General features: G+C 42.9%; 1 protein-coding gene across 5 annotated transcripts in view; it reads right to left on the reverse strand.

The window, feature by feature from the left end:
- The window catches only part of DAB2IP (DAB2 interacting protein), a 575200-nt gene extending 566755 nt beyond the window's left edge, over window positions 1–8445 (reverse strand). For 3 of the 5 annotated variants that reach the window (XM_088453574.1, XM_088453572.1, XM_088453573.1), the window contains exon 1: window positions 8146–8444. The gene's annotated coding sequence lies outside the window, so the exon portion shown is untranslated. Of the gene's footprint in view, window positions 1–8145 lie in introns of all 5 variants that reach the window. The other 2 variants (XM_088453575.1, XM_088453576.1) reach the window with 2 other exon arrangements.
- Between the last annotated feature and the right edge of the window lie 859 nt (window positions 8446–9304).

A 9304-nucleotide genomic window follows, 5' to 3' on the forward strand; every position in this document is an offset into this window, starting at 1 on the left:
AATAAAAAATATAGCTTTTAATCTATCGTGCAATAAGAAGCTGCCACTTCTATCCCTTAGAGAAAGATAATAATTGTAGTAATTGATCTGCTATGGCGAGAACTCCCTGGCTGGTGGCGTTTCAGCCATGGCTGTAATCCCGACAAACTGACGAGGGATAGTAGGGAGTACCATCAGAATGGCATAACAGGAGAAGGTCACAGTCCATAATCAGGAAAATGCCAAGGACACCTCAGTGACGATACAACAGAGGCGAATATCCCCTTTAGGAGTTGGTATAGATACATTATTTACTGCATTCATAGACAACAGACTTCCTAATACAAAATCGTCCCGGAAATACCTTCATATACAAACAGCTAAAATAACTAAAACAAAAACGGTAATAAAATGGGTAACGAGGGACGTGCAGGTCGCATAGGAAAATGCAATATTATCCATAACATCCAATCAGACGGGAGCATGCTTGAAATAATAATAGAGTGGAGAGATTAAGTACCAACCAATCAGCTCCTAACTGTAATTTTTCAAACACAGGGCCTCATTGACTAACGAGTTTTATCACCAAAACGAGTAATAAATGTCACTGTCTATGATAAATGTTTCTCCAGCCAATCAGCTCCCAACTGTCATCTGCTAGAAAAATGACAGGTGGGAGCTGATTGGCTGGAGCACCATTTATCATACACAGTGACATTTATCACTCGTTTTGGTGATAAAAGTCGTTAGTAAATGGGGGCCACAGTCTGTAAAGTGACAGGGGCTGATTGTTTGGTACTTTATCTTTCTCCAAAGCTTAGTACATAGACCCCTTCATCTCTCGCCAAGTTTTGATAAATCTCCCCCTTAGTCTAGAACATATATAGTAGCATTCCTGCAACACTACTGGCTTTCCCTGTCATGTGAAGGAATGGGGTGTGGCATTCCCGACACATGTGAAGGAATGGGGTGTGGCATTCCCGACACATGTGAAGGAATGGGGTGTGGCATTCCCGACACATGTGAAGGAATGGGGTGTGGCATTCCCGACACATGTGAAGGAATGGGGTGTGGCATTCCCGACACATGTGAAGGAATGGGGTGTGGCATTCCCGACACATGTGAAGGAATGGGGTGTGGCATTCCCGACACATGTGAAGGAATGGGGTGTGGCATTCCCAGTCATGTGAAGGAATGGGGTGTGGCTTTCCCAGTCATGTGAAGGAATGGGGTGTGGCTTTCCCAGTCATGTGAAGGAATGGGGTGTGGCTTTCCCAGTCATGTGAAGGAATGGGGTGTGGCTTTCCCAGTCATGTGAAGGAATGGGGTGTGGCTTTCCCAGTCATGTGAAGGAATGGGGGTGTGGCTTCATAAAACAAGTGCTTTTTTTTTTTTTTTTTAATTTGGGGGAGGGGGGGGGGCGAGGGGTTATCCTACTTTTCTTTGGCCTTTTGTAAAATTGTATAGATAATGACTTTAGAAAAAGATGGATGTATGAACTTGGTTTATACTCACGACTTACTTGCATCTATAAACCAGGTTCACACAGTATAACGTATGTCGAGGGGTGCTGTTGGTACCTTATACAGAGTTCCTGATGGACTCTTGCAGACTGACACATGGGCCTGGTCGAGCCGTAATACATATATTATATTTTATTTTTAGAACTCACTAGAGCCTGCCCTCCCCATGTCCTGCAGCACAGCTACATACTGCAAACTGTAGCTCAGTATTATAAATTGAGAAGGATTGAAATGAGTCGGGTGGTGAGGGAAGGGGGTAATGACATTATTTTGGGAGCACAGGCGGCAGCTAGGGGAGTTAATTAGGTGCAGTCAATGGGACTGAGTGGCCTGGGAGGTCTTCGGGTCTCTAAGGAGAGAGACCAGAGTGGCCTGGGAGGTCCTCGGGTTCTGTTTAGAGAGAGACTGAATTACTGACAAGGAGAAGGCCACCAGGCAGGACCAGTAGAACAATATAGAACACGCTCATAGTAAACAATGCTTCATTAATTCCAGAAAAAAATTGGTCAGGGTATAAAATATAAAGTGGAACTAAATACAAAAATTAAAAACTTAACTCAACTTCCAAGATATCAGCAGACAATTGTCAGTTCTACCCGTATTCCATTCCGACGTCCTCCCAGTACGCTGCAGCTGGCAAAGCTTCCTACCCTCCCGTACGTGGGGGACACCATGATTTGCAACAGAGCAGAGAGCGACACCACAGGTAGGAAAGAGGAACTGCATGGGTTGTGACCGATGCAGGGTTCTAGAATGAAGACTAAACACACACATACATAATTTACTTACACAAACCAAGCGCTGCGGAGAGGAGGCGGCTCACCGCCAGAGATGGCATGATGTGAGCGGAGCTGCTGCTGCTCCCTAGGCTGTATGTATTATTATTTAGTGCAAAGAGCTCTGCTATTCAGAGCTCTCTGCATGCGGAGCTGCCGCGCATGCGCACCTCACTGATAGCGGCCGGTGCCGACTAGAGAGACGGAGACAAGGCGGTCTCCTGCTCTGAAAAATAATATTTTGGTCCGTTAGGGGGAGTTTCTGGGTACTCAGAAACCCCCCCTGCGTGCGCCACTGCATAGGGACGCCCAGTGCTGCCTACTTGTTATATTCGACCGACGCAGATTGGGCAGCCATGTAGCATATGCGGCAAGTCTGACCAGTCGCAAACACTGCAGCTCTCATGAAACGCAGAGAGCTCTCACGCTGTACTGGAGGTCGCAATTGCTAATTTAAGCACGCCCGTAAAACAGCATTTAAACGGTCAGACAAGCCTGCGTTTGCCCAGCCACCCCCGTTACCCCCTCCCAAATGCTGACTACCTGTCACTCACTTTGCGAGTGGGTCCTCTGTGTGGTTAAATCACAAAACAATTGCTGCACGTGTGCGCAAAGGCAAACAATCGCATTGCGTACAGCTCTGAAACAGGCCCTTAGAGCGCGGAGGTCACTAATTCAATAACTGAGACAACCTATGTACTAAGCCTTGAAGAGAGATACAGTATATGGAGATAAAATACCAACCAACCAGCTCTTGTCATGTTACAGGCTGTGTTTGAAAAATGACAGGAGCTGATTGGTTGGTACTTTCACTCTCTCCAAGGCACTATATTTGTGTAGTTTGTATGTTCTCCCCGTACTTGCGTGGGATTCCCCCAGGTGCTTAGTTTTCCTCCCACACCCTGATGGGAAACACAGACTGTGAACTACACTGGGGGAGGGACTGATGCGACTGCTGAAATACTCTGTAAAGCGCTGCGGATTATGTGTGCGCTATGTTAAGAAAAAAGAAATATGTTATTGCTGTTGATATTAGAGTGCGCTACTGCACAGACTCCGTGCCAAATGTACCTCCAGGTTGGCTTCATTCCCTGATCTAAGATGGCCGCTGAGGTCAGTACCGCACACATGCGGCACCATCTTGTTACTGTGAGAGATAGACGTCTCCTACTTAACTCTGAGAGACCCGGCGTATTATCCTGCATTAACCTCTGTTCCAGCATCCTTCTACGCTGCCATCTTGATTTGCAAGGTGGCAGAGTGTGGAAAACATGAAATAGGGACATATGTACTGTGCGTGTCCCCCGGCTAGCACATGATGTGGCACCGTTATGTAGCCATGTCAGAATACCGCCTAATTCCCAACCATGTGGTGCAGAGGACAAGGTAACATGGGGCAGGGACGTCCACCTAGCAGCCATAAAATAGAGGATTACGGAGTGAAGTACTAAGCAGAGTCCGTTACCCAGAACCACCAGACTACACAATATACACAATATAACGCCACAGCTGGCCAGGCAGTGCTGTATCTTCTCAACCTCATAGGCACCATTTTGGATCTGTAAACTCATATATATATGCTTGGGCTGAATACCGTATGTTATGGAAGCCCACGGTTTGAAAATGGATTTAGACTTTAAAAATGATACAGGTTGAGTCTCCCATATCCAAAATGCTTGGGACCAGGGGTATTTTGGATATAGGAATATTCCGTATTTTGGAATAATTGCATACCATATTGAAATGTCTTAGGAATAGGGCCCAAATCTAAACACAGAATACATTTATGATTTATATACACCTTATACACACAGCCTGCAGGTCATTTTATACAATATTTTCAATAATTTGGTGGCTCAAACAAAGTTTGTGTACATATATGAAATTCATGTATGTGTCATATACACCTTATACACACAGCCTATAGGTCATTTTATACTTTATTTTTAATAATTTTGTGCCTTAAACAAAGTTTGTGTACATTAAACCATCAAAAATCAAAGTTTTCACCATCTCAGTCATGCCAAAAATATTCCGTATTTCGGAATATTCCGTATTTCGGAATATTTGGATATGGGAGACTCAACCTGTATTTCCATGAGTGAATATACTCTTTAGTACAGGTAAAATACCCAATAAATGGAAAATGGAAGTTTTTGTTTTTTTTAATTGTAACTGGAAAAAGACCATGGAGGTCATTCCTGGCATTTCTGATTAAACCCGAAATCCTGATAAGTAGTTTCTCAGAGAGGCTTGAAGGAGCCTGTATAAGCGGTGGATAGTAATTCGCGGCTGCGCTGATGTCATCTGCCGCTATCATCGCCTCCTTCAAGCTTCAGTGGGAAAAGCTGCAGATGTCCATCCCTCCTGGGTCTCTGGTCAGTGGTCCGGCGGCCTCACTTCCCACATCATGGCCGAAGCAACAACCTGCACAAATCCGGCAACTTGTTTGACTGATCGCTTAACTAGGACAACATGTCCTTATACTGAGCGCAATTACGGAAATCCAGAATCCTCAATGGCGCACTGTGCGCCTCATATACTGATCTATCGCAGACTGAACGGTATACAATAAGAAAATTATGTAAACATACAACACCAGGCGCTATTTAAAATATAAAATGAAAGTTGTTTGTAAATAATGTGTAAGGAGTCGCTACCCAATAAATAGCTCTGATATTACTACTTAACAATAAATGACGTCAATTTGATTAAATTCAGCGGGAGAAGCTGCAAAAAGGGAACACGTTGTACAATTCTTTTGCCCGTACTATGCCTAGAGGAACAGGACAGGCCCTCTTACAGGCTTGCCATCATTTACCAGGTGAATAATGAGCACATTTGGCTGCGGTTGTGTATTCTCTTGACGCTTAATAAAATTAAAAACAATAGACTTATTAAATTTACAAAAATCTTTGCGACAAGACGAGGGTCACCAACCTGTTATTAACCCTGTAGCTCCTGCATAGTAAGGACACAGACACTGCACTTTTTATGCTGAATTTTGACGAACTAAGGAACTGTTAGGGGGTGGACAGGGCCATATGTATCAAGCCTTGGAGAGGGATAAAGTACCAATCAATCAGCTTCTGTCACTTTACAGGCTGTGCGAAAAATGATGGGAGTTGATTGGTTGGTACTTTTCCTTTCTCCGTGGCACGATACATCTCCCCCTCTTGAGTGAAGCGATACGTAATGACATTGCATTTTATAGTACGTATATGTTGTATAGAGTTACAAGTTTGTGCATGGTTACATTGTGTGCCGTGTATGGTATCATTGTACCTTTGCTATTGTATTTTTCCTCTGCGATCTGGGACTCACAGGGTCCCGGGATTGTGTGCTCGCTATAAACAGCCATCTTTGTTTTGGGCAGTAAGACACATACAGACCCGGTATCCTCACAAACTTTCCCAAGACTGAGGAGTTATGGTTTTATGTATCGGAAGAGCATAGCCCATATCATGTATAGGGATCTGTGATCACTATATAGGACAATAGCTGACGGGTAAGTGAGGGCGTCTCGCTCTCACGGTCAGCTGGTTATCACATGTAGCGGGTACTAGTATGTGGGCAACGTGAGACCACTCTATCAGCTGCAACGGATAAAAAAAACACAACAACTTTCTACTTCATGTAAGTAATATTCTATACGCTCCATGCAGTAAAGTCACTGGTCCAACCACATGAGACGGCGCATTGTACAGAGCATCCGAGCTCACTATTAGCTCGCACCCACGATAAACAGTCTGTCCAACGCTGGCATTTCGCGTTATGGATGACTGTGAAAACCCCAACATTATATAAAAACCAATACAAGATCCCTCTGTTGTATTTTCTACTCTACAGCTGATAAAGATATGAAGTATTATTCCCTATTTATTTTCTGACTAGCAGCTTACCCTACGATACCAAGTATGATAGATAGATAGATAGATAGATAGATAGATAGATAGATAGATAGATAACACACTCACTAGCCCAGCATCTCTGGGTGATAGTTGGTGACCAGACTTATGGATGTTAAAGTCTCAATTTTCTATAGGCAAGACACGCAGTTGTTATGTGACTACAAGTCTCAGCAACCTCGACTAGCCTACGGATGATGGCGCATGCTGGAGGCTTGTGTTCCCAGGGGCTGTAAGTCTCTAAGCAATGTTTCCTTACCGCACGCTATTGTGCATTTTGTCCCATCATCCAATAGTAAGGTAGTAAGAATAGACGGTTTGCGCACACTAAGTAACCCGCTAAGTGTACCAAGTGCTGCTAGCTTTATGAGGTGTTCCAAACCTCTCCAAATATATCCAATAGGACAGTAAGGAACCATAAGGCGGATCTGTATAGGAGGCGTAGAATGGGACAAGAGATGGGACACCATATTGGGGCACTAGGATGCTGCCTCATTTACACGTTGCCTTTAATGGCGGGATGCTCTCCAGTGTTCTGGAATCATCCTACGCACGGACTCGCCAACATGCAGCGTTCTCCCTGGTCTCACAGAGCTTTCCGCCTTCTTCTGCCAGAGTACTTGTAAATTATAGATCAAATGAGAAATATTGAGTATTTACACCCAAAGGGTTAAAACACTACACTTCCATTGGCATGGGTCTAGTCATGTATTTCCAATACAGGCAGCAGTGTTACACTTAGGGGCATATGTATCAAAGCTTGATGTGAGATAAAACTGTGAAATATATATCACCAACCAATCAGCTCCAAACTATCATTTCTTAAACACAGCCTGCAAAATGTAAGTTAGAAGCTGATTGGTTGGTGATATATATCTCACAATTTTATCTTACATCAAGCTTTGATACATATGCCCCTTAGAGCCGTATCCACCGTAAAGCTTTGATAATACATAGGCAGAACTTTTACAAAAAAGTTTATAAGTTACATTTGATAAAGTATAATTACAAAAGAAAAAAACAAAAATCACTTTTCTGCAACAACCATTTTGGAGATTAGGTGTTGAAAAATCATATTGGGCAGAACGGATGGTGTAGTGGTTAGCATTACTACATCACAGCACTGAGGTCTTGGGTTCGATTCCCACCAAAGCCCTACATGTGTGGAGTTTGTATGTTCTCACCATGCTTGCGTGGGTTTCCTCCTGGTTCTCTGACTTCATCCCACAATCCAAAAATTTCTGACAAGAAAATAACCCTAGTATATGTATATGTATATACATATATATATATATATATATATATATATATATATACACACACACACACGTGATAGTCCTGATTTTCAGATTGTGAGCTCCACTGGGGCAGGGACTAATGTGATGCCTGAAATATTATCTGTACATTGCTGCAGCATGTGTGTGTGCTATATAACTGGCAATAAGTAATCACATGAAGGGAAACTCAGTCACAAGTGGGAGAATAACACTTTTCAGCACAGCCATAAATCAGGTTCTCTCCACACCACTACTACAGGGGGAAGTTCTGCAGCACAGTGGGGTCATTGGGGTCCCACAGGGCGATGACTTATTATTGCACGGTCTCAAGTCCACATGAGTCTGGTTTCCCCCAAAAACCACCCCAGAGTTTTTGTAACCTGATCCCCCAGAACCAGACACCTGGCTGCAAACCTGAGCCAAGCACAACTCACCAAGATCCCTTAAAGCAACAGAATATCTCTTATCTGCTCTCCCACATCAAGCACTGTATGTGCAACCTAGTACATGCAATGCTTCTGTAACCAAGTACATACTAATTATATATATATATCCTTCTATAGATCTTTACATGCAATGTATCTGCTATATACAATGTATCTGTTATTGATTATATACACACAATGTGACTGTAATGTCCCTGAGCTCATACAGAATGTACAGTATAGAGAGAGTGACTTACATATAGCAGCTCTCCTATCACCACAGTGTCCTGCAGGAGCAATGCTGGAATCCCATGTCCTCAGCTAATTCCTCCAGCAACAAGTTGTGTGAGGGGAGCTCCCCCTACTCACTGAGCCAGGAGCCTGTCTGCATTCCTGCTATTAGGGGGTCCCTGGCCGGCAGCAAGGCTGCAGGAAGCAGATGGGGTTTCACACATTATCCGTCGTTCAGCTGCCACTAATCACAGCCACGGCTGCAGCGATCACACAGCGGCAGCTACACAGATGAATGACTGCAGACAGTGAATAAGCATCGCACACAGGACAGCCCACACTGCCAGGGGCCGCCCACCCTGAGCCTGCAGCTCTCCCCGGCCCTCACTCTGTGCAATGCAACCCCAGCCCGGGCACACACAGCCAGCACAGGACCCACAGCACTGCTCCCTTATCCCTGTCCTTCCATGGACGTTATCATCATCTGCTGCGGGGATTTATCTCTCCTGTCCTGTAATCTGCTCCCAGCTATCTGTCACCTGGCCCATCTATCTATCTATCTATCTATCTATCTATCTATCTATCTATCTATCTATCTATCTCATACCTATCTATCTAACTATCTCATATCTATCTATTCATCTCATTATCTATCTATCTATCTCATATCTATCTATCTATTCATCTCATTATCTATCTATCTATCTATCTCATATCTACCTATCTATTCATCTCATTAACTATCTATCTATCTACCTCATATCTATCTATCTCATATCTATCTATCTATCTCATATCTATCTATCTATCTATCTATTTCTCTATCTCTCTCTCTATCTAATATCTATCTATCTCATATCTCTCTATCTCATATCTATAGATCTATCTATCATATCTATTTATCTCATATCTATCATCTGTCTAATATCTATCTCATATCTATCTATATATCTATAATATTTATATATTTGGTATATATCTATCATATCTGTCTAGCTCATATATAATATCTATCTATCTATCTATCTATCTATCTATCTATCTATCTATCTATCATATCTATCTAATATCTATCTATCCATCATATCTATTTATCACATATCTACCATATCTATCTATTACATCTATTTATCTCATATATATGTATCATTTCTATCTAATATCTATCTAATATCTATTTATCTC

Source organism: Taudactylus pleione, unplaced genomic scaffold (assembly GCF_031769625.1).
Source record: "Taudactylus pleione unplaced genomic scaffold, aTauple2 ptg000583l, whole genome shotgun sequence".
NCBI classification, from domain to species: domain Eukaryota; kingdom Metazoa; phylum Chordata; class Amphibia; order Anura; family Myobatrachidae; genus Taudactylus; species Taudactylus pleione.